The sequence below is a fragment of the Lepidothrix coronata genome, unplaced genomic scaffold (assembly GCF_001604755.1).
Source record: "Lepidothrix coronata isolate B3197 unplaced genomic scaffold, Lepidothrix_coronata-1.0 Scaffold72, whole genome shotgun sequence".
In the NCBI taxonomy this organism is placed as follows: Eukaryota; Metazoa; Chordata; class Aves; order Passeriformes; family Pipridae; genus Lepidothrix; species Lepidothrix coronata.
Window position 1 is genome coordinate 1,864,996 of NW_016690252.1, and position 26,745 is coordinate 1,891,740.

The 26,745-nt window shown below is 41.6% G+C and overlaps 1 protein-coding gene across 1 annotated transcript in view; it reads right to left on the reverse strand.

Annotated features, from left to right (window-relative positions):
- The window catches only part of UBE2R2 (ubiquitin conjugating enzyme E2 R2), a 51,711-nt gene that overhangs the window by 19,836 nt on the left and 5,130 nt on the right, over positions 1-26,745 (reverse strand). The window lies entirely within an intron of this gene.

Below are 26,745 nucleotides of genomic sequence, written 5' to 3' on the forward strand. Positions count from 1 at the left end.
TGATACACATATGAAAGCTGCCTCCCTGCCCAGCATTCTCAGTTCAGCACTATGTCAGCAGGTATTTGCTAATGAGACACTTATATTTGAAACACAAAAGCAAATTTTGACATTACTTCATGATGCACCTCTCAGCTTCATTACCACAGGCTGCTTTAAACAGACCAAGCTTAAAGTTTTAGCTCAGATAAGTGGATTAGCTGATACATATCCATCCTTGCTCCTCAGGCTGTTGTTTCTACAGTAAGAGGTTTTTTTTTGCTAGTGTGGAGGCAAATTAAAGAGGCATTTGGCATTCTGTTATTCTTAACCTCTTTCACCCCTGCCTTGTGCTTTAGGTGATTTGGAGGTCACAGCTTCACAAACAGGATAGCTTTTCTCAAGAGTAACAATGACTAGGTTGCCAGTAAGTGGCACTGCAATGGATGAGAATTAAAGGAAGATGAATCCTATCCCAGATCTCAGATTTGGTTTTTCAAAACAAGACAACCCCTCTAAATTCCACAATATTACTGAAGTGTTAAAATCTCAGTTTGAGCTTTAGTCTACTAAGGAGCCCAGCTCAAATGATGTTTAATTCATTTAATGATTTCAAAACACAGCCACCCACCTTAAATCAAAAAATCAAAACACAGAGGCAGATCACTGAGGCCTGCAGAGTATTATTAGCTACTTATCACTCTACAAAGTACTCTTCCCTGGGCTGGGGGGTAAAAGCAGCTCCTGCAATTGTACGTGCAACAGCTGCACTACACTGGGCAGACAAGTTGCTCTTATACTAATGTCTGCTTTCAAAAAAAAAGGCAAATTAGACTGCTGTAGTCACAAGAACAAGTCATTGAACTGTCCTTGACCTGCCTTCAGTGGCTACAAAGTACTACTGCTGTTTGAACCTCATCCTGAGTTGCCTTGTTTCAGCTGCCATAGAGACCCTAAGCTCCCAACATGGCCCTAAGGAAACAGCTACAGAAGAACACGTCCCTGGCCATAAAGCCCTGATCTCCTACAGATAACCAGGAAATCACCTCCTTGCTCTATCAATCATGCTCCACTTAAAAAACCCATTACACATAGCTAGACAAGAACCATCTACAAAGTTGTTCTTGCTCATTATTAATACACAGATGCTTAAAAAGACATCTTTTGGATATACAAGAGAAAGTACAACTCTGAAGTGAAAGCTACAATTGGTATTTTGACCTATGTTCCAACTTGTTCCCACGTCAATTACTAACATGACATCCAGATAAAGCCAGAGTCCTCAATTTGCTGAAAATTCTTCTGAAAGAGCCAGCAAAAGGGTATGAAGCAGTCTGAGTCATCTGCAGTGCAGCATAATTTAAGGTATCCTTTATATACTTCTGATAAAAGCAGGACCAGTGCAGTCAAGCGAAGCTTGGTACGTGAACGCACATCCTTGAAATTCAAGTTTGAATCTAATTAATTGAAACCATTAAGCTTGAAGGCACGCAGGGTAAGAGTAGGAGTCAGGAAGAACCACTTCAGCCTACCACAGGTCAAGAGTATTAAAGTCAATACAGAAATTTAATGAGACAGATGTAAGATGAGAATACAGGCAAGGGATCTTATAATTTGGACAGAGAAAGATGGATCTTATGGGAAAGTCAAAGTTGTACTATTGTGTGACTAAAAGCAACTCTTAAAACAGCTTTGACGTGATGCAGTATTTCCTGCCAGTACTAAGAAAGGATCTGAGGTGAAATGATGAAGAAAAGCCTCCAAACACAACAATGGGGAGAAGAAGCAGAACAGCCTAGGCTGAGCAACAGGATAAACTGTCATATCTGACTGACAGCAAGAGCTCTTGCAGAAGTTTTGTGTTTATGGTGATAGAAATTTGTAAGAACAGGTGATATCTCAAGGGAAAAAAAAGAAAAAGTAGAGAACTTCTGGACAGAACAAATTTTCTACTGCAAGGCATCATCTTCTACTTAGACCCTTCTGTTAGCTACCTTCTGGTCATTTCTGGATTACTTATTTTTCAGCTCTGCTTTTTAAAGTCTTGAAGTTTAAAAACAGTACCTGGGTGCTAGAGAAACAGATAATAAAAAATGACCTTCTAAAGAGTTCTCATGGGTACACCAGTAACACACAGCACCTTCTTATCCTGAATCCTCCACAAAAGTAAGGCATTTAAGTTCCTCCACTTTCTACATAATAGGATCATCATATGTAATTATCTGTGACTACAGAGACCACTGGTGCTTACTCTACAAAACTGCACAACGTGTGTCCAATAGCTCAGGCACAGTGCTCCAGCACACTTCCACACTAAAAAATTGTAGCATCCATATAGTCAGTTTGGATTATCTGGGAAAAATGATACCCATGTATCTGCAAAAATGTATAACCCGAGCACAGGACTTGACTGTAAATGGAACAAGGCAAGGCTACCAAAACCCAAGAATGGCAGAGAACAGACAATTCATCCATATTTCTATGGTAGACACAATCCCATGTTGATAGTCTTTCTTGTTTTATCAGATTAACTCTTGAAAACTTAGTCTTCATGTTGTTAGGGCGTTAGATCAGACACACTGCACCTGACACAAGATGCTTGCACTTTATCAAATTACAGTGCAGTAATAAGCAGTTTGCAGCAAAAGTTAGTGTTTTGAGAACACAAGTGTGAGTAGAGCCCTGTCATGGGAAACCTACCCCAGACACACAGGGAAGCCTGTGAACCATAAAATAATCTGTGTTGATAATTATAGCCTTATCTATACTGGGATAAAATATGTTGATGTTAAAAGAAAATTATTTACCCACACTCACCATTAAATATTTTCATGCTTGTTTTTTCCACCTACTAGCAAGCAACACAAGAAGCTTCTAGTCAACACTGCTTTAAAGGTTCATCAGTAGTTAATGACTAGTAACTATTTCAAATGGATGATTTGGATCCAGCCATGGTATCAAGAGAATGGTCATATTTTAATTAAAAAAATATAAAATCACTGCTTGTAAAGAGATGCCACACTGACAGATTCAGACATCTGCATGCTACTTAGAGCATAAACTGCTTCCTGACACAGAAATGAATCCAAAACATGACTTGGAGGAGCCTCTAGTGGTGATAAAGTAGATGTGATTATGAATTGGCAGATGCTCACGGATAAGCCAACAGCCTTGCTGGCATTCACACAGCCTACAGACACATGACCCCCAGTCAGGTCACCATCGATGTGACCTGAAAGCCACACACACAAACTTGGGACCAAGTAGGATGATTCAAATAGCACTCTACCTACAAGTTTCACCTTGTCTTGATGCAATAAGGGAAGAAACCAGCTTGATTCTTGTCCTCTCAACATTAGATAGATAACATTTAGTGCACAAACTGAATAAAGAATTCTGAAGGTTTCTGAGGACGGGGGGCAGTGTCTGTACCCGACTTTTGCGCTAGGTAGACCACTGTTTTTAAATAAACTGTGTCTATGCACACAGAAGGTAAGGATGTTTAAGACTTGCACTGCAAAAACACATCCTTTGAGCAACTTTATACTGACATTAGAACAGTATCTTCCATAGGTAACGAGACTGGAGAATGTTTTGCTGCTGGAAGAGGACTTTTCCAGAGCGTGAACTCTGTTTGGCAGTATCAATTGGAAGCAGTTCTGTTTGCACTCTATTTGGCAAGATCAGCAGGTTATCATCATTAACCGGGTAGTTTCTCCAATCCTGTGACCTGCTGCAGCCGCACTGATGTGGCACGTAACTGGAAAGATAGTTTCACTCTTTCAGGAGGCCCTGCAACATTACACTTTTTGGTAAGCACTAATACAGATGTGACACTGCCTTTAGGCCTGGCACAAAAGGAAAGGCAAGAAAACCACATTTGGTGATTTGGCTGCATGAACTCAACATACCATTTAGGTTCCAGTAGGAGCCCTTAAAAGAACTGGAGCATCTGGCATCAGGTACTGAGCAAAACTGACAGTTTTTGTTTGTAGTTACAAGGTTCAGACACTGAAAAAGTTAATGCTGTTTCAGCACTTTGCAACAATTGCAGGCTAGACACTGTCAAAGTACTTCAGAGGTTTGTTTTTTAGCAGCCGAAAGATTTGGCTGACAACTATAGGTCTCTATCTTCCTTACACTCCATCTGATATGCAAAGTACAATTTCCCCAAAACCAATTAATAGAACAGATGTTACTTTTTTTCCCCCCACATACTACCAAAAGTTATACAGCTGTTTGCAAAGTAACTTGAAAGCCATCTACACATTATCAGGATATTTACAGTAATTGCCAATTGCCAAGGTTTGTTTTAGAAGATCTGGATATAATTAAATAAAAAGTACACCCCTCAAGGTATTTTCCGCCTAGTAAATAATATATAAATAGGTAAGCATCAGCATATATTATTTAAATTATAAATATAAGAAACCATGCTGCTGTGTTAGACCTCTGGATTAAAATTATACTGCAAACTGACTGGAAGTCAAAAATAATTTCTTCCCCCCTATGTAGCCTACAGAGCTATACTTTTACATTGTTACAGTCATATTCTTGCATGGAACTCATTTCCTGGAAAAAACCCACTGAGTTCAGCAGATCCTACTGTGGAACAAGCATGGAATGATGTGCATTTAAAAGCTCTGTATGTCTTGGCAGATTCGGGGGGGGGTGGAAATCACAGTATTGGCTGGGATGGGAGAGGGCTGCAAGGTGACCAACAGGAGTCAACTGTTGTCCTGCAGCTGCTTTACTCCCTACTGCTCTCAGCTGCCTTCCTGTACGGGAGCAGCCACAGGATGGAAATTTTAGTCTAAGAAAAGCTTTATGCTACACATATGTTTCCAGTTTTACAAGTATCTAGCCACACAAGGGGCAATGCTGGAACACAACAGCTCACAAAAAACATCCCAGGCTATGCACCATGTCATATTACAAAGAGTTTAAACTAACATATGGAGGAAGCACCTCCCCTATAAGGGTGGTGGCATGGGGGACAACTGCAGAAGCTCATTCCAAGCACCTTCCCAGATAAATTACCCACAAAATTGTTCCCATTCTTGGACATTTCAGTATTACTTATTAGAGTCACTGCTCAGTCCTTCCCACCCCACCTTGTCCTAGTTTTCACTGCCTCTAAGGAAAAGCATTTTCAGATGATCAAAATTGTTTCCATCAGCCACTGCAACAGCAGTGACCTTCAGTGGCATGGAAGACAGTCTAGGAAGTTAAGTGTCAGTTCCAAGAGTCTCTCTTGCTGTACCAAAAGTGTTGTACATGTTCAGATCAGGACGACTTGCCTCCAGTCCTGAACTGGCCCTGTGAAACAAAGATTATGCACCTCTTAGGAACAGGACCACAAACTACACCAAAATAGGATTTTGGGTGACCCGTGTAACATGCATGCACAAAACCACTGTCAAGACAGATCAACAGCCAGTGACCTCGGCCAGGACATCACACATTTTCTGTGTCAGGCACATGAACAGCTCAACCAAGCAGCACAACAAAAGACCTCTGCACATCTGACCCTCAATATTGCTCCTGCCTGCTCAGCATTATACTGTTCTATATCCAATATTGATGGTTTTGGTGCAACACAGAATATCCTGAAGATGTCCAAAACTACTCTGCCTTTAACTGGAAGCAGAGGTTTATACCATGCTACTCAAAACTTAAGGTGAACAAGCTTGCTTTTATAATGCCAAACACCTCAAACTCAGCAACTCTGTCAGACTTCAAAGGACAAGGTCAGCCCATGAAACAGCAGCATTTTTTCCTATGCACCAAACCTAAGGACAAGGAACATCACTAGTGTTCATTTTGATGTCCACACAAGCACTACCATCTTGAATTTGCTAATTTTAAGCAAAACCCTCACACTGCTCTTATAAATGGACATATTTCTTGGGAGTACGATAACAAAACTGCAGTCTCCTGCCTTTTTTAGCAGAACATGTCGGTGCTCCTGAACACATCCAGAAGCAATGAGTATCAATACCAACATCTCCTTACTACAAAGAGGCTTTGCAGTAGCAGCACAGCTCTCCTCCCCTGCACAGCAATATCAAGCAATCATAGAAAGATAAGAGAATCCCTTTTAACTCCCACTTTGCACCCACTTGTTAGTACAGTCATGAATACCTACCCTAATAGGACTCCCTTCACAGCTTTTTAGAGATGTAATTATCACCTTTGGCACCAACTAGGTCAGCAGAAGCTGGTGCTTTCTGAAACTTGCTGGAGCGGCAGACAGCACACTTACCACTGTCATGCCAATTTAGGAGGGGAAATCAAAGCCATTACTATCCCAAGAAGCAGCAGAATTCACATATAGTATATACGACATCAATCATTTGTGTTTCCCTTTCAAGTCAATTTTAGAAACAGAGGAAGTGAAAAAACATTTTTCAACAAGGATTTCTCTCTTCAACAGGGTACCTTTAGCTACAGACTGCTTGATGCTCAGCCTCCTCATTTCTCAGCCACTCTGCTGCTGAAGGCCTTTAAACTGTATTAACTTTAAGTAAGTAAGTAATGGCCAGTCTTTGCAAGCAAAGATTTGGGAAAGGTCATTAACCCTTCGAGCCTGCGCAGTGGATTTTTTTTTTAGGTGAGACCCAGCGTGCGGTGAACTGAGCCCACCCTTTAATCCTGAGGTTCATCTGCCGGGGCCGAGTGAAACTCGGACAGTGGCAGTGAGGGTCTCAGGACGTAGGTTTGTTTAGAGTGACCTTCTCTTAGATGGATTGCCTCACAGGGCTAATGAGCTCCATCTGCCCGGGGGGCCGGGAATCGAACCCGGGTCGCAGTGGTGAGAGTCCTGCACCCTAACCACTAGACCACCAGAGGCCATTATCAATATCACCAACCAAACCAGCCTTTAGCAGTGGGCTAAGGATGTGTCTCTCAAACAGCTTGCAATTCAAGACACTCAATACGGTTTCAAATCACCACACTATGTTCTGAAGTTCAGAAAAGTTATCCTTTTCAACCCAACAAATTACCAGCACAAATGGCAAGAGATTTCCTACAAACTCCTGCTACAGAAAGTATGCAAGTCTTGTTCTGAAGGTTACTGTTCAGTATTCACTACGTGAAAAGAGAAGCTTTAAAAAAGATCACTTTTAAAGGACTTTTTGATATTCCCAACATTTGAAGTGTTCAGGTCAGAGCTTGCTAACTTTGAGCATCAGAATAAAAAGTAGAAATCATACAACTCATCTGGGTATGGAAAAATAAATATCAGAAGACTTGACAAGTTATCCCTTGTGTCTCATTTTAAGACAGACATTTACACTAATATGCAGCACTGTTAAGAACCCATAACCTTCCTAACAGGATACTTGAGAGCTACACAAGTAGATGACCAGCATCTACCACAGAAAGCAGAGGGAATGATAAAGACCCCTGCCTTTGACTTCAGTCTTCAGCTTCATGTGCTACAAAACAAATTACATCATATTGATTTTGCTAATCCATTCCAAATATGGTACACTTCGAACAAACCTGCAATGTAAGTTGATTAGACAACACTGACAAGCCAGTCAATGAGTCCAAGAGCAAAAGGGGAACAGCATTTAATTTGTTCATGGCTTCTGCTCTGGTATCCCAGGAAACCAGATGCAGCTGCTTGGTTCAAGTTGTGTACTATGGCAAAAATGCCTGCAATCCCACTCTAATAACCAGCATTTCCACAACTGCTAAGCAGTGTCTGTATGGCAGAGCAGCAGCTCCTCTATAGAATCTGGAGCATGAACTGCACATGTGGTATGTCTGGAGAGCCAGGGCACTCCCACCTCAGAAATGTTTTGGTTAGGTCCGGCACTTACTGCACGAGGTTTGCAGAGACATCAGTACAAAACCCAGCTCACCTGCACCATAAAGGAAGCACAGGAGCACGTGATGCCAGGCTATCACGAGCTAAATGGTCAGTTCGTTCCCTTCCATGGAACCACCCCGACATCCCTTGCTCAAGTAACTCAGGAAAACTTCTTTAACGTCATTAACACATTTAGCCTGTCCCCAAAATGTAAGCAAAACGTATCAGATTTTCTATCTGGTAACTTCATTGTTTTCTATCTGGCAGTATTTTGTTAATTTCAGTGTCTTAACAGCCTTGGTCTTCAGCAATTTACCTATTAGGTCATTTACTTCTAGAATAGTCTGAATCACCTAGAATAGTCTAAAATCTTAATTTATTTTAGGTACTATGTGTGCCATTTCAGTCTGACACTTCCCAGCCTTGAAGCACTTAGCTGTCTGTACAGCAAAGATGCAGAGAACACACCAAACTGACTACCCACACTCCAGAAGTCAGCATTTAGACTCCTGGATTCTTCATAGAGGATGCTTTCAGAGAGACATATTTAGCCCAATATTATTTTTCTATGTGCTAGACATTTCAAGTGGTACTTACCAAACTGTTATAATGCAAAATAAAAACAGCTGTCAGAAAATTTAGATTTATAAGGTCAACTGAGAACTCTCTTCCTGCTAACATGAAAGATCAGGAGCATTTACAATAGATAACCAAACCATACTTAAAGCCGCCTTTTTTGCTGTTCCTTTTCTCCCCATCAAAACACACACTGCCAGTTCAGCTGCCTTAAGTATTTTACTAAAACCCATCAGGCAGTATCAGGGACAAAACAGTGGACTGAGCAGACAGAAGCAATTGCTATCTAGTGCATAAATCAGTATTGGGAAGGACAACAAATTAAAATATGACAGTTTGATTCAAATATCAACTGTTCCAAAGCAGCCTCATCTTGATGCCAAAACCAGATCTGGAGATTCCTTCAAGCTGATTTTCCGTGCAGCCAGCTTCACTGTGCTGTAGTGCTGTTGTCCCAAAACAGGCTTTCTCACCCTGAGTGCAAGAGGCAGATCCCCACACCAAGGCGAGGTATTTGACTTATTTACAGCTCTGCACAGAAGCGGGGGCTGGGTGGCAAATCCACAAAGCCAGCACAAGGATTAGCAGAACTTTCACTATTTATACATTTTAGCAAACAAATACATTCATTGGCTACAAGTTACATAGTTGCCTCATAAGTTAATATTCTCTTTTCTATTGGTTAAATGATTCCCTCACCCATGCTAATCATTCTGCATGCTCAGTCTCTCTCTTCCTTTGAGCCAGTAGGTTTCTTGAGTTGGTGGGCCATGAGTTGCTGGTCCTAATCTCCTCCCTGACAGAATTACTTTTTATCCAGTCCAAGCTGATTTCAGCTCAGCTGACTTTGTAAGTTTCTTCCTTATCTTCTGAGCTCAGCCAAATGTCCTTGAGGCTGGTAAATTCTGTATTCTTTGTTAACCTTCCCCTAGGTCTGAGATCATGGAAGCACGTCAAGCCTTAAACCTTAACAAGGCCATTCTGTCAACAAATAATTCATCTTTCTATCACCTGGACACCAGCATGAAGAGCCTGTCAACAGCGAGGAGGCACTATGGAATAGCAGAAGATGTTATAGTGAACTCATTAAAGCACTGAGGAAGCTCAAGGGGTACTAGATGGTGAATACAGGTGAGAGCTAGTTGTAAAAGGAGATTAAAGATGCAGTTTGGACTTCTCAGTTGAGGAGAGAGATGTCAATTCCAAGAAAGTACTGTAAAGAGGAAGCAGAACTCTTGTAAATTTTATTGTTACAGTTGTCCAGGATGGTAGAAAGTATCCACACCACTATCCCACAAACTTCTATGGAACTAACTTTAAAGTATCTCTAAAAATCTGAATTTGTATCTGTTTTTTTCTCACTAGTGAGGATGCTCTCCTTCCCTAGCTATCTTTGAACAACAATCGGTATCTTCTCAGTATCCAGCTTTCTCACTACTTCCAGGCTTTCTCTCCACCACTACAGACATTTGGAGTAGCAGCTCTGATGATGCTCATGAGCACAGTTGTGCTTGTGCAGAAGCAGCTGCACCACAGCAGCTGCTCAGGGAAATAGAGATGCAATGCCAAAACGCCCCCAGAGCCCGTTTAGATTTATAGCATTTTAAAAAAGTGAGGTCTAACAGGTACTGTAAGAGCAGCTTTCCAGTTCCACATTGAGCAGGACAGCTCAGGGTCCCAAACAAGCACCACAGGGAATGTCTTGTCAAATTGGGACACAAGTAGAAATTAGAATTACTATGTCAAACAGACTATTAAGAACCAAATGAATGATGACAGCGTGGGCAGCACCGTCACTGGCACTTGAACCCCACAAAATCTGAAGTGCATAAACTGTTGTTTCTTACTTCTCACGCTCAACTATGGGTCTGATAAATCAGGATTACTGCTCAAAAAAAAAAAAACAAACAAAAAACCAAAACAAAACAACCAACAACTTAGCATCCAAATCAGCCCTAAGCAAAAGAGAGGAACAAACTAGTGCAAGTCACAACAGAGGTTCCTTCTCCTCCTCTTCATGGCACCACTGTTTGTGCAGCCAAGTTACAAACTAGCCAGAAAGTGCCTCATTTTTAATTTACATGGATTATTTTAGAAGTCACCGCTTAGACCTTTCTTTATGGAGTTAAGTGTCAACAGTTCAGTCAGGATACCCTTAGACCCAGCAGCCACTTGAATCTTTCAGTAAGTGTGGCATTGCATGGACAGAAAAAAATCCCAAGTAGTAGGCTTTGGCTATTACTGAAATCCTCCACAACTGCCTAGTAGAAAACTCGTGGCAGGACAACTCTGTATACTGTCACTTGTGGCTGTAGGTGTTAATAATCTGTTGATAATCTGAATACTGCATACATGACTGCATACATATACTCTATCATACTTTTCTACTCTGGGAAGACAAAATATAGTCAGGGGTTTCCTTCCTTTTCCACCCAAATACCCAAGCATACTCAAACATAATATATTGGCAGCTGTAGTGAAGGGGAATGGCAACAGGGAAAAATAATCTAGGCAAGTTAAATTAGTGACCTGTTTGCTTGTTTAGTGATAAAGACAGCCAAGCCAACAATTTTTGGCCAGACTTCGTGATTGCCTGATTTATAATGTAGATTTTAGAATTACAGCTTTAGCAGCACATGTACCTCTATGGAGCATGTCATTAACATACCATGTTTAACTTTATGGAAGAATGGAAAAAGAAAGCACTCACCAGAAGCCAGCTCTTACACAGCCTAATTACAGCAGAAAAATCACCTGTCACCACCCTTCAGGGTACGCTGGGCTTTCAAGAAAGCTCTAATTTACTTATATTTGCATACCACAAGCTGTACAGTAACCATCATTTTTGCAGCTCATCAGCAGCCACAAACCCTTATTGCAGTTGTGGGCTGGGTTAACAGGTTCAAGAGCACCCAGCAAGTCACAGCCTCATCATACTGGACATTAGACAAGCAGTAACACATCTCACGCTCAAAATACACCAACAGCACTGACTGCTTCCTGCGAAAAGGGACAAATTTCCAGACATCCTCCTTCACTCTCATTATACAGAAGTTAGCCTCAGTTGAGTACCACATTGTTTGCTGCTCAAGTTACCCTGCAATATTTTCAGTGGGACTCTTCCCAACCAGGCATCATTCACAGCAGGTATCAATGTATGAAAGCAGAAAAAGAAGATTCAGATGCTGAAACCACCACTAGACCAAAGTAACTTGCAGGAGTTTAAAAAAAAACCCTGAAAACAAAAAACAAAACCACACCAAAAATAACCAACCAAAAACCTTTGGTTCAATTTAGACTTTGTAGGAAGAAGGACTTTCTCCTGCTGGCAAGACTGTCCTTGTGCTAGAAGCAGATACACTGGCAACTTTGCAGCAGATCCAGTATATTTTATGGCCGGCTTCAAAGTGTTTCAAAACAAGTATCTGGAAGACATCTACATAATTAACTATTGTTCACTGTTGCTCAGTGAAGTCATGTCATCTTTTCAAGACAGAAAGCCTGCAGAGACACAAAGGTTGAATGCTGTGGCTGTCTATAGCCTGTACTAACAGCAAGGGGGACAACATTTCAGGCTCAAGAGCCCTGATCTTCCTCGGAGGGAAAGCTGAGGAGTTGGATGCCAGGGAAGTGACCTCAGGAGTATCCAAGCAATGACCTGTCCAGCACAAGCTCCTTCATATTTGCTGCAATACTGCCCAGCCTTTCAGAACACTCTGTGGACACCAGATCTCACATTTCACACAGGGCCATAACTACTGCAGCCACCAGGATTAAAATGCTGTGATTCTCCCATCAGCATGGAAAAAAAAAAATTTCTCAGCAAATCCAGTGCAGGGTAATCCACACTGTGCACTAAGCTGTATGTGCTGCAGAGCTCTCATTCCCTGTACAATCAGTTCTGCACTGGGCATTGCAGCCTGTATTGTAGGGGGGTTTGTGCTTCTGCTCTAATCTCCAAAATAAACATACAAGGCAGTGTATCTAATTATATCTAAGGTAACACATAGCTCATTTGCTTTCTTACTGTGAGCAGTTAGTTTTAAACACAGCTATTGCAGTATCAGATTAATGATCATGGAAATCTGCCTCAATAGTTCATTGTCCTTACAGTCCAGTAGCTTAACACAAAAAGCCAGAACAGCAAGATTTTTAATTTGCAAATTAAACACTGACTGATCTGACATTCTTGTACATGTTATCATAGGATATTGAAGTTGCTTCCAGTGTGAAATGATGTTTTTAAAATCACAGCTTCATTCAAAAGACAACTGACTACAGCAAACTAATGAGAAAATTTCACTAGAAAAAATAATAATATGTTTAAAAAGTCAGACAGTGAAAAAGTGTTTATAAGGATGGATTTTTAAGTCACCTACCTGTTACACTGAAAGATTTTCTGTCATAAACATATTACTAGGGCTGAGCACAGAACAGGAACTGGTTGAGGCTACCTTCTTACCCCACATGTATAGATGAGTCCTCCAAAAACTAAGAACAGAAGTTAAGAGAAGAAAAGAGGATCCTGCACTCTCCAGAAGAGATTAATTAACAGCTACCTAAGAATCCCTTGATTTTATGGATGCTGCTAGAACAGTAGTGACATGATAAGCATAGCATGGGTGGGGAAGACAAACTTGGTGCTTTTCAAGTGCATCCCAGGAGCCAGCATTGGCTAGGGACCCACCCTTGGAAACCCAGGATTCTCCTTATGTTCCTTCTCAGTAGAGCTGGATGACCTGCCCAACAGAAGCGACAAGAAACAAAATGCCCTGACATGTCCTGAACACTGAACTCTGGGAACTTAATACTGAAGCCAAGGTTACACACAGGTGTGTGTACGAGGCTGACTCAGAGCATGAAAACCTGTACATGACCACTCGTACCACACATTTCATTCAGATGACTGCCCTGTTTTCCTAAAAAAAAAAAAAATTAAAAAAAATCAGCTAAACTGGGACAACTTATTCAATCAGCTGGCACTGGGGCATTTGGCCCAAAGGCAGTTTTAACTTGCATCCTCCACCTTCTGGGTGAATGCTTTACCCTAAAGGGCATTAAGCACATCTCTCTTCAGCTTTCCCCTTGGCATCAGGCCACTGTCCAGACAGGAATGCAAAAGCCCAAGCCAGAAAACAAAAGGAGACTGACTGCTCAGAGCACAGAGTTTGGAAAAAACTGTCAGGATCAGTAACATTTCACACTGGCAAGTGAGCTGATAAACAGGAGCTATCCCCTGTTCCAGCTGTACACCTTAAGCTACAGAGGCAAGTTCCTGCACCGCTGGCTGGGTTTTGGCCCTACCCCACTATGCAGACAAGAGCCCACGAGGCAAAACTTTCAACAAAGGGAAGGAAGGATTCCTCAGTATAAACTCACAACCTGATAACTACATTACCTCAAAAAAAACCCCAAAAAAACAACCAACAAAACAAACCCCAGAAGATATGGGCTTAGTCCCTTTAAGATGCAGAAGGAACTGAGCAAATCTCCAGCACTTTTGGCTGAGAGCCACATATTAAATTTCTTGCTGAGGCCAAGACCCTGAGGAGGGCACAGTTGTCCCCAGGCAAAAGATAGCAGAATCTCTCCAAGTCCCACTGCAAAACTGGGCATGTAAAGCAAGTGGGGTGGCCCTCAATGCCACCCTTCCCTGCTGAAGTTGTTGACACTTCAGGCACCTCTGGACAATTTTAGTTCTTTACCCTACTTACCACAGAGTGCTCTAGAACTGTGATGAAGTTACAAAGCAAGAATGTATGGGATAAAAATATTGCTATAAAAGCATAGCAGGGATTATTTGACAGATCTGTATTATTCTTTAAGTGGAAATTTCACCTTGAACAACCAAACTTGCCTAGAACAAACTTGTAAGAAAGGAAGAACAAGGAATCAAAATCATGAAGTGAAGGCCTCTCCAGTATCCTAGCAAAGATAAGCAACTCCAGATCAGACATCCGAAACATCTGAACACCAACTACCATTCCTCCTTCATCATAGCCGTGTTTAAGAGCAGCATGGTTAAACTGCAAAGAGCAGAATTGTATCCAGCAAAGCAGCTCACAGATTTCCATAAAAAGGGACACAGATGCTTTGTTTTCTTTGCGAAGGTGAAGCTTCCTACAATTTACTCCACAGTTTGGGAAGGAGGCTATCAAGCACTCTTAAAAGCCTGACATGTCAAGTGGGAACACAACACAAGGGCTTTGAAGATAAAATTAAGGAAAGATTCAAGCTCAGAGTTGGCAGTCAGGCTGATTTGAGCACCCATCTGGAGGAGTGCCCATTCACTGTTCAGCAGTGGAAGTATTACCAACAAAAAAGCATAACAGGTCAGCACAAAGAAAATTTCAAAGGTTTGATCTAGAGTTAAAAACTACAAAAACCACCTGTGTTTTGCTAATTATTGCTAAGCAACATTAAGGCCAACAGTTTAGCAGAGTTCAAAACGAATTAGGAATTATATGGGTAATAAGAACATCCACAATTACATTAGCGAGGATAAAACAGTTTATAAAAGGATTAAAGGAATACCACACCTTGTGGCATAAGTCAGCCACTATATCATAGATAGATTTTTCTTTGACTGTTTTGCTTAGCACAGAGCAGTAGAAACCATGGCCCCTGTTGCAGCAACACTTAACTCAATTGCACTGAGGATCAGCTCTACAAAAACCAAAATCAAACTAGACTTCACCAGCTCAGGTTCAGACTTCTCTAGTGGGCTTGTTCAACTGTATATTACGTCTATCTTGGAATAAAAGCAATTCAAGCCAAACTTTAGCCAATTTATATTCACAGATGCTTTATATTCACAACACACTAAACTAGAATTGAGATGTTTAAGTCACAGAAGTTGATGTGACTCACCCTCAAAGCCAGATCATCACAATGGAACACCCAGACCATCACAATGAAACACCTAAGTAAGGTGTTTTCTCTGCTGATTTCAGTAACCAGCTACTACCTGAAGCTAAAAAAAAAATCCAAAGTTGTGTAACAGGCTTGCCTTGTCCTGTCCTAAAAGAGATCAGAGAATCGAGATCTTCTCCATTCACAAGCAGCTTTGCTCCAGTGGCAGGATTATTCATTTTAGAACAGTTTAATCACTTTGATCTCACACCTTGGATGCCAAGATACTGGCCAAGTCCAAGTCTGATAGAATAATTAAAGATGTGCAGAAACCAAACATTTTTACCAGCCTACTTTCCTTGCATCTACAAAAAGCAGCTTAATTTACCATTAGCCCCATGAAATGGCAGAGGGGTTCAGACAAAGAAGTTATAATTACCAAGTCATCTCCAGCTGAAGTGCCAGCTACCATATGCTCTCTTCAGAAAACCCAGACTACTCTATGTAGTAGTAATGCCTAGTTTATAAAGCTCCCTATATCAAGCTTCATTTAGACAAGAGGGTGGTTTTGATTGTACGAGGCCTTTTTGAAATTTTTAGCTGTTAAAATAGTGAAAGCAGAAGGATAAAAATGAATAGCAGACCTAAAGAGCAGAGCAGACCACTGCAAGTACAGAATTCAAAGCGTTTATATAAGGTGATCCATGTTTCATCCCATATTCCTCACTTTTTAATTAAATATTCTTTGCCAATGATATGAAATATTTGGAAAATACCTTAATCTGTTGATCAGTGTCTGATGAAGTTACAGAAGCCTTAAGAAGTTCTGTATCAGAGTACCACTTTCAGTGTAAAAACACCTTGAAGGGTCAGAGGGAGATGTGAGACTGCTTAAAAACTTAAAAGCCAGAAAGGAGGGAAAGCCTAAATGGGTATTTTTGCCATTGCTCCTTCAGCAAAAGCTACTCACAAATAAAACACCTACCATCAGTACCTGTATTACACCAGGGACTTCAATTTTTTTAATTTAACATTTCAGTACTGCAAAAGCTGATGTCACTTGCCAAGGAAAAAACTTCCCTCTAATCTGGCAAAGCTTCAGAGGTCAAATCAACTATTAACTAACATAGGTTTACAGTGCTACTAGAGAAAGTTAGAAGAGGTTTTGCCTGTGTTGAGAAATGTGGCTAAGTAGAAACAGACGGTCAAATGATCAAATGAAATAACCAGAGCACCAAACTGGGTCTGTATCACAAAGTCTGCCTCGTATCCTGACCACTACCAGGTAGCTTTTAAACATGCAGGTAAAAAAACAAAAATATATCTATATAGTAACTGTTCCTGTATCTGCAGGGTAGGATCTTTCCTAGGGAAAAAAGTGAAAAAATGTCATAGGAAATTGGTCCTATCACCAGTCTTCACCACTTGCTGCCCTTTGCAGCAAGAAGTAGCTTGAGAGTTTTTCACTTACACTTGAAAGAAGCTTCCAACTATGACTTTTCACAAGTTACTACACAAAGAGAAGCTCAGAAGCCAGCTATTAGATGACAGGCAGAAAGAGTACACCTAGTTTTCTGTAACTTCTCCGAGCACCTGGTGTTCTGCTTAAGATTCAGTGACTGTAGAAATACCTGTCATAGTTGGCAGCTACAAATATGCTTGTGGCAGCAGGAAACAACTGGCTCAAACTCCACTTGTTTTATTCGGTTGGACTTTCTCTGGGTTTTGCTTTTTGCGCTGAAGTGGAAGAGAATTAAGTGCTCCAGAAGTAAAGTATCAGATTAAAAATTACCAGTTTAATCTACAGAACAACAAATCAACATGTGCAATCATGGCTAGCGAAACACACATGGTAAGATGGCTCACTTTCTCACCATGGAAAGCACTACAGAGACCAGGAGCAATCCCTGACACAGTTGCAGCTTCAGCAGTTTAGCTCTGACATGGAATACAATTCTCATACTAGTATCTATCTGCTTGTGTGCAGGGTTTATTTTGCACTGGGATTTGCTGCAATATTTGTATGACTACACCGAACAGTGGGGCCGCAAAATGAAGCACTCCAGTAGAACCTGAATGCACGCCACATGCATCAGTCACCTTTCTGGGGACAAATATACCCTTGGGAGATGTCTCCCAAGAGATCTTGCCTCATGCATCAAGAGGGCAGCCAGGCACACTGTCATTACAAGAGAAGAACCATCAGGGTTGCATCACTCAAGAATCCCACCACTGAAACCAGCGACTTGCTGTTATAGTCAGATCAACTCCCTGTATAAGCCTCAAGCTGCTCATTGCTCCTGGTTCTTCTGTCAGCCCGTTGCTTTTTCTCAATCTTAACATTTGCTTGCTTTTCTCCTGAAGATATTTAAGTGACTGCAGTTGCCAAGACAACCACTTCATCAACACCAGCACCTCAGCTCATCTATCTTGGGCCTCCCTTCCGTTCATCATGACTTCTAGGAAATCAGCTGCCAGAAACAGTAGTTTTGAAATCTGGCTTTTGTTTTTTTAACTTTTAGTAGTAGCCTTTGAGATCTTCTGTCCTAAGAATCTGTAGTTCTTGTCATAGGAACAGCTTTGTTTTAATTATACCCTAAGAAGCCAGGTTTCCTGCAAAGCTGGAAGAAGTCTGATAGCTTAAATTCCAAGGCACTGAGGCAATCACAGAGGTATACATCCAAACCAGGTTTATGCATGCCTATGCTGTTGCTTTCAATAACTCACGGAAGCCTCCTTCAATTTTGTTGTCTGTTACCAAGAGAAACAGGAAGTGACACAATATTTCTTATACTTATCAAACTCAGCACAGGCCTTGAAATGCACACCCACATGCGTGTCTTTTCTAAAAAATATCACAGAACCTCCACAAAGCAACTAGTAAGTGGATAATCCCCGTAACTATATGCATGTTTTAACTAAATGAGGCTTAAGCTGTCAAACTCTCCTGCCATGGCAGCCATGAAACCCGGTGGCAAAGTCAGCTGAGCTCTGCAAGCAGCCAAATCCTAGGATGATATACTACAATTTCTAGGAGTTTCTCAATAGTAGAAGTATGGAAATAAGATCCTGCCTAGCACTGCCCTTCCCCCAACCCTCTTTTGTTAGACTGAAATGAGAAGGCTTCACAAGTTCAATCACAGCAAGAGCTTTGATCAGAATTTGCGTCTTATAAAATATGGGATAAACCAACAAAAACAGTTAAGCCAGGTTTGGTTGAGTTCTAATGCCAACAATGCTATCAGCACCTTTGTATCACCAGCATCTCAAGCCACATGAGAGCAGCTTCCCAAGCTTAGGTCTACATGGCCCTGGTTGCTGTGCCTGAGAGATTTACAGCTGCGACTGTACTGGCTTTGCATCCATTAGCACGGATACTGGTTGCAGCCGAGCCATGGCAACGTGGATTAAGCACGGGCTACAAAACCAGCTTGTAAGCTGGGTCAGTTCACAACTGGTGTTAAATATCACGCTGTCGCTACCAGACCCCACTACAGGTCAAATGTGCCACTGCTGCATTGCAGACATACTTAAACACTATAAAGTGATCCCAATGGTTTATTACTGTGGGCCTTGGTAGTTTGCCATGGTTGCCACAGTGTCATTGGAGAATGCCCCATGCACTCCTTTTGCTGTACCTACTTATATAAGGTTAACAAAACTAGACAAGGTAAAGGCTTTATATTCTGCCTGAAACTCAAACTGCACATGGCAATCACATTAAGCTGTGACTAAACATTATTTTAGTGAATAAATATTGTACAACAGCATTTATAATTAAGGCCGTTAGAAACACCAGCTTTCCTTATAAAAGGAAAGGTACCTGCAGGTCAGTTGTGCTGTAGTTTTCTATTTAAAGTGCTTGCTAAGTGCAGAATTTGGCTTCCCGCCCATGTGTTTTAAGCTCAGTGTTGTGGCATAGCCTGGGTAATTGCACTTCGGGTGACAAGCACAACAGAGCTCAGAGGCATGTCAGTAATACACCTCAAACCTCGTCCTAACTGACTGGAACCAAATCCTGCCCTGTGAACGTGCCAGCTCCACGACATGCCACACCAGGCTGTTTCCCTGGCTGTGCTCCTGAGCTGTGAGCCATTTCACACTTCCACACTTGACATCAAATCCCACATGCTGGTTTCTCTTTGCTGAGAGGCTTTATTTCAAACCTACCCTTCAAAGCAACAGGAGAGAAGACCTGGGGTGGCTATAGTGGAAGTGCACAAGAGTCTGGAGCAATTAATACAGTACAAGAAAGAAATCCCAGAGGTGAGAGGTAGAAAAGCTGGTTAGCCTCACAATCAGTGCACATCCCTCTGACATTTCAAACAATGAGGCAGACAAGGGACAACTTTGCCCCCTCCAACAAGAAGTTCACCCAGATTCTCCACAATACACTCTTTCTGAGATTTATTTGCAAAGCCTGCATAGCATAAGTCTCACAAGCCTACATACTGAGGCCTTGACTTGATGGCTTTCTCTTCAACACCAGGAATGTCCCCCTCCTCCCCCAGGTTAAGTTACACAACCCCAGCTTTATTTTTGCTCTTAGAGAATTGCCGCAGCTGCCTCACGGACAAAGTCTGTGCAGAGGAGTGTGACTTGTCAGTACATCAGGTTCTGTGCTGGGGTGCTTCAAGAAACTGCTCAGGCTTTTATTTTTAAAAACCAGGAATAAGTAGAAGTTCTTATTGAAAAAAACACTTTGCTTTTGTGCTTAAGCAGCCTGAAAGCTATTCACTTGACAATTTCTTCAGCTATACTGAATTTAAATACTGTACTTGTAAACATACAAGTTGAATTTGTTTTGGAAGAAAGCCTTCCATGTGTTATTTATAAAAAGCAAGACACTTCCTACCTACGGATTTAGTCAATTATGCTATTAGAAGATACACCCATTTTACATAAAAACGTTAATTTATCCAGAATAATGAATATGAACTCATTACTGTTAGAAAACGTAGTCCCTGTACACTAAATTACTCTTCCGGGTGAAAGAACATTTGACCCTACTTGACATTCAAAGCTGTGCAAACCCCTGTGAGTCTACACGGCTCCTCCAATGTTATCCCAGTGTCCTTCACATGAGCACCTCTTACAGTCACTAGAGGTGATGAACAAAGCACTGCACTGGCTCTCTCTTCCTGTTTGTGTAGCATCTGCAGACTGTTCTGGACAAGTGCTGTGCTTCATCCACACAAAAGGCCTAACAGATGACCATTTCTGGATTGTGCATCCCTTTCACCCAGTCTAACATCAGGCTGTAGCGAGTCGCGTTCAGAGCAAACACGACACAACAATATTTAAAAGTCTTACCAACTAAAGCTCAGCTAAACATGTAATGAAGAAGGTTTGTTGGCTGCTCCCTAGCAGAAGATGATGTTTGATTGGCCATAAAAGCATCTAGTAACAGACACAAACTTTTCTTGGAAGAGGTTGATTTCCCACAGCCCTCTTATTTCAAGTTGACGTCCTGTAGTTACTAATCCACAAATTAGGATTCAAATTCAATGTGCCAACCAAGCGTTAAAACTAGGTTTTAAGATCAGCCCAAATTTTGTCATCCTCAGTTTTTCTGCATTACTACATTTGGATAAATTATTTATCACACAAAAGTAGTTTAACAAAACTGAAGTCCCTTCTGAGAACAGGGAAACTCCTTTCCAGTGCCATCATCATGTTCCTCTGCCATAAAACACCTCCTTCACAGTACTTTTTTTTACTAGAAAGAGATTTAAAATAGTTTAGATGACAACCATGTAAAACCAACTAACACAGAGTTTGTTCCCCCTGTACTCAGCACCGGTGAGGCCACACCTGGAGTGCTGTGTCCAGTTCTGGGTCCCTCAGGTCAGGAAGGATATTGAGGTGCTGGAGCAGGTCCAGGGAAGAGCAACAAGGTTGGTGAAGGGACTGGAGCACAAGTCCTACGAGGAGAGGCTGAGGGAGCTGGAGTTGTTTAGCCTGGAGAAGAGGAGGCTCAGAGGAGACCTCATCACTTTCTACAACTCCCTGAAAGGAGGTTGTAGCCAGGTGGGAGTCAGGCTCTTCTCTCAGGCAGCCAATGACAGGACAAGAGGATACAGCCTTAAGCTGCACCAAGAGGTGTTGAGGTTGGACATTAGGAAGAATTTCTACACAGAAAGGGTGAGTAGATATCAGAAGGGGCAGCCCAGGGAGGTGGAGGAGTCATCATCCCTGGAGGTGTTTAAGGAAAGACTGCACATGGCACTCAATGTTCTGGTCTAGTTGACACGACGGTGATCAGTCAAAGGTTGGACTCGATCTCAGAAGTCTTTTCCAATCTAATTTTTTCTGTGAAACATACTGTATCTCTTATTCTTTCTAGAGCACAGGAGTCACTGCTCTATACTTAGCAAAGAGAGGAAAGAAAACCCCCAAAACTTACTTATAACCTCAGCTACGAACTAAAGCAAGCTGAACAAAAAGTAAACCCTAAATAAATTGATGCATGCAAGAGTTACAGATACAACAGAACTGATGCAGATGCCAACAAACGAAAGGTTTGTTTCTGCCCACTAACCTCCTGCCAGAGGTTTGCAGTATAACTTACAGGTTGTCCTAGCATCAGTTCTGCTTTAAAAGCAGGCACTAGCCACCTTGGAAGCATAGGTTAGATGTAGGCAGGTCAAAAATACTTCACTGTTCTCTTGGAAAAATGTGTGGCTGTGGCACTTGAGGACATGGTTTAGTGGTGAACATGGTGGTGGTGCTGGGTTGACAGTTGAACTCAATGACCTTAGAGGTGTTTTCCACCCTTAATGATTCTATGGTTCTAAATAGGTGAAAGTCATCTACATTCTCAAGGCTGAGAGCTACAGGGGAGAAGATGAGACAGAACAAGGCTGAGACACCAGGAGCTCTAACCGGGTCACACGTGGTGACCTTATGTCAGCCTGCAGTCATGACTCAAAGTACAGTTACTCCAGTTTAGGAAGAGAGTTGAAGGAAGAGAGGGAGATGACTCAGGCAGCCTTGGATTCCAAGAGATTCCAAGACAAATGAAGAGGCCTGGGAGCATGACGATGACAAGTCTCTCATGGCCAAGCATGGTAAAACCTTCCTCCATGCCTCTGCCATTGCACAGAGCTGACCCTAGAGAAAGTGGCAGTGTCTCCAGCTGCCTGGACAGTAGGAGACATCTCAGGTGTGGTGCACATGCTGAAGCCATGCCCATGTGACATTTCACTGCACCCCTACAAGGAACAGGAACAGGCAATGCCCTGCTTTGGGATAGTTACTCATGGCTCTTATCCCAACCTGACCCGATCCACCACTTAGCAACACATCTACAACTGCCAGCAGGAAATGCCCTGGCTGAGGTAGGTACCACACACCAACAGCAGCCATCCCACCATGGCTTCTCACAACCTCTGTTGATTGCCAGCAGGATACTTAGCTGTCCCTTGCAGGCAAAGTATGGTCCCCAGTTAAAGAACTCAAGCATAAGCACATCATTTACACCACAGATGTGGACAAAAGTGAACAATTGCTTAGTAGGTGCAGGACAAGCTTGAAAATTGGATGAAAATTAATAGTGATATGTCTGAGTTGAACATTAAGCAGGTTGCTTTGAATCAGGGAAACTTGAGTATCACCTCTAACAGCACTAGAACCCAGACTTATTCCATAACACCCAGAATAAAGTGGCCAAGACCGGCAGATTCCTTATGCCATCCCTCCTTAGCAGCAGCCAGTACAACTCCGATCTCTTTCCAAAGGTAGAATAGCCATGGATGAGACAGGTTCAAGACCATGTACTCAGCTACTATTGCAATTTAAAATACATCTCCAGAGTAACAGTTACTCTAGTGAGGCTGGGTTTTAGCTCCTGATGAGTCTGCCCATAAACCTCTGAGGGTCAAAACAATCTTCAGTATTAAAAGTTTTCAAAAATAATTCAGCCGATTTCAGAACACAAAAGCCAAAATGTTCACAGACTCCTACCCAGCTTCCCCCCGCAGTGCTGCTATTGCTGTATTTAAGGCCAAAGGCAGCCAAGCTCCTTCCACACAAATCAAAGACTGCAACCAGCAGGAAAAAAAAAAAAAATCAGTTAAATTTCACAGAAAGCATATTAGTCAAATTTTGAAGCACATAAGCTTTCAGTTTTCTGGCAGAGACTGAGAAATGGAAATCATTCCATATGTTGGTCTCAAAACTTTCATTTTTATATGCTCCAATGGAGATAAGACAGCATATAAAATGCTTAGTTTCATTTGGAAGTACTTAAAAAAAAAAGTGACAATAGGTCCTCATAGAGAATTGTTTAAACATGACTATGGCTGTGTCAAGAAACAGCCACTTGATACTCAGAGAATTATACGAGAGAAAAAATGTTACCATCACACACTGAACTTGAACACTAAGTTGTCAATAAGAGTTGTGCCTCAATGTCTTTTTTTGCTTAGCATTTTGAGTAACACGGACTCAGCAATAAAAAATGAGGTTAGGCAGAGATCCCACTGAAGTGGCAACATCATTAAGAACAAACAAGGCCTTGTCTTTCCACCTTAACGAAAAAATGCCATGCACCTTCATCTCAAGCATTTGGGTAGGGGCATTTTGTTACCACATGAATGACAAAATAGAAGGGATTTAGGTAATAGCTACAAGATACTTAAAAGGTACAGAAAAGATTGTGAGCCTCTCAAGTTATACTGCTTAATGCACCACTGAAAAGCATTCAGCTACTAAGTGTGGGTACAGTTACTGTTCTGCAGAGAAGTAACTGGGAACACAGAGATGAAATTCAGTTTTCCTCAATACATTATAAGAAGCCTATTCTTTTAATAAAGGTGAGTGCTTTTACAGATAGTTATTCTAGCCAAGATAAGCAAACACTTGCACACCAGTGTGGTTTACATCCATGAATAAGGGGCCTTTACGAGCAGACTTTATGCAAGAACAAATGCGTATTCACAGAACGTATTGTAAGTCAAAACTACTCCATTGCATGGCTTTTGTTTTGACAAGGCCAAAGAGGGTGCTGCAAAAGAGAATATTATTTCAGCCTTTGCCTAGGTCTGACAGCGAAAGGCTTCTAGCTGCAGAGGTGTCTAAGGATTAATTTAGAACCAAAGAATTTTTGCACAATGGACAAGAGTCTATCGCTCAAAAATTGACCCAAGTGGCACAATTGGTTAAACACTGGTCCTTGCACTGTTTCAATACTCTGGCAGAGAGTTTTGCATCTTAACCCCTCCAAATATTTAGCTACAACAAATATTAAAATATATGTTTTAAATACTTGACAAGGATACATAATTTGGGGAAGAGTCACACAGCTATTGCAAACGTCCTTACTGCTATTGACTTAGGTTCCTCAAGCAAAAACTGTTTATCCAAACTTTTAAACTACCTGCATAATTCTAAGACAACAAAATAGACCAAAAGGAACATATTATGTCATGCTTTCAGTACTAAAACTTTAAGGAGTAAGACACAGCCTGTCTGCCAGGCAACCTTCTCTTTGTTAATTACAAATACTATGAAACCTAAACGTGTCACCCACTTAAAGTTCAGCCCCTTTATGTTTTCATTGTTCTCCAGGTAAAAGCCTCAGTTTAAAACAAACATCCAGGAATCCTGAGGTCACATTTGTTCAAGTCAAGCAAGATTCCAAAATATCCTAAATGCATCCTAATTCAGTAGTTCTCATTTACCTCCTATTTGTAAGCCACTTTGGGCAAATATTTATGCATTTTAAATATATCAGAAAGCGTGGAGATAGGCAATCAATCAATTTGGGTAATCTTGGCTGCTAGTGCTTTGGGGAGGGTACACAATGCCAAAGTTATTACTGTCAAACTGGCATGGTGAGATGAGACATTCTCAGCAAGTCACTACCACAAAAACTTAGCAAGATGAACTGCAATTCCTCTAACTCATAATGCTGGATAAAAACACTAAGGCTTTAAAAATGAAGCAGCACTCTGGAAATAGCTAGCTAATTTTGTGCACATGCATGTGCGTTTGCACACATCTGATCACGTGCAGACCGAATTATAAGAGGGCCTGCTGTATTATGAGTCACACAACCTCTAGTTCATCCACACTGCAGGCCACCTGTAACTGCGACACTTTCAACTTGAACTCAGTTACATTTACGTTCAACATAAAACCTCCACCATTTAGCCCATGCTATTCATTACCTTCAACACCTGATGAACCTGCCATGAACTACACAACCAAACGCCACACCAAAGATCAGAGTCAAGGTTCTGCAAGAGGTTGTTTTTTTTTTTGCAGCATTCCCTACCCTCTAGACACAAAGTGAGTATTGTGCAGTAGACCTAAAGTGCTATTATACAGAAGACACCTATGTGAATATATCGCCATGTAAACAGTGGGTAGTCTAAGAGTGACTTCAGAAACAGTGAGGCAAAAACATGTTTGAGTTTTTGAAAAGTTACAGATGTGTCAAACCCTCAGACACTGGCATAACACCACTGCACTACTTGATCTAAAGGATTTAAAAAAAACCGAAAAAACATACCCCCCCCCACTCTTCTAACACTACGGAGTCAAAAACTTGCACTAATTCCTATAATATGAACCACATCTAAAGCTACATGCTTTTAGTTACTATTGCTTCAAAAGACAGGCAAGAAGTTTCAAGAGGCACAGTTCCTTGCATTGTTACCTAAGGAAAAAAAAGTCAAGTTCCTTTTTACCTTATCCAAGGACCACTCTGTACAACAATTAAGCAAACCAAGTGCTCACTCTATCCACATGGACAGCTTTCCACTTTATTCTAATGGCAGAGCTGGGCTGTACTACAGTTCACCTCTTTCCATACAACAGGACCTAACTGCACATGATCTCATACATTCAGGCAGCATCAGAAGTGCAAACCACTAGCTGTGCTTCTCAGCACACACAGTAATCCTACCAGGATCAGAGGAGCCCTAGGGAAAGGACTGGGAGCTGCCCACCAAAATGACCTTGCCCATTTCCTCCTGAGGATGCACTGACGTCCAAAACAGGTTACAGGATGGACAAGCTATCTGTGCAGACCACAGGTGTAGCCATCCAAAGAATTATATGGAACAGCAGAGTGAGGGACTATCAGGCATTGCCCAGGCCTGAGAGTCTGAGGTCATAACTGTGCTTATGATCCATAAATCAACATCAGAAGTTTTTTGCCTCCCTGTCTGCAGGCAGTTGAGAGGCTCCTTAGCTTTGGAGACAGCCTGCTCTGAACTGGAGCTCTACAGAGCAGGGCTCTATCTGCCCGCAATTCCGTATGCCTTTGCTGCATCAAACCACTGCTTATTACCATCAATGATACCTAAAGGCAACAAAAATAGGAGACCAAGCACTCAGAGAGAAACTCTGTAGCACCTTGCAATGCAGAGGCCTGCAGAAAGCAGCCCTTGAGCTCAGAGCACCACAGGTTTTTCCCCTGGAATCAAGTAAATTTTTGTGGAGTTGAATGTTCTACAAGTTATATAATTATATAAGTGCTTAGGAAACTTCTATTTGCTTAATTTTAA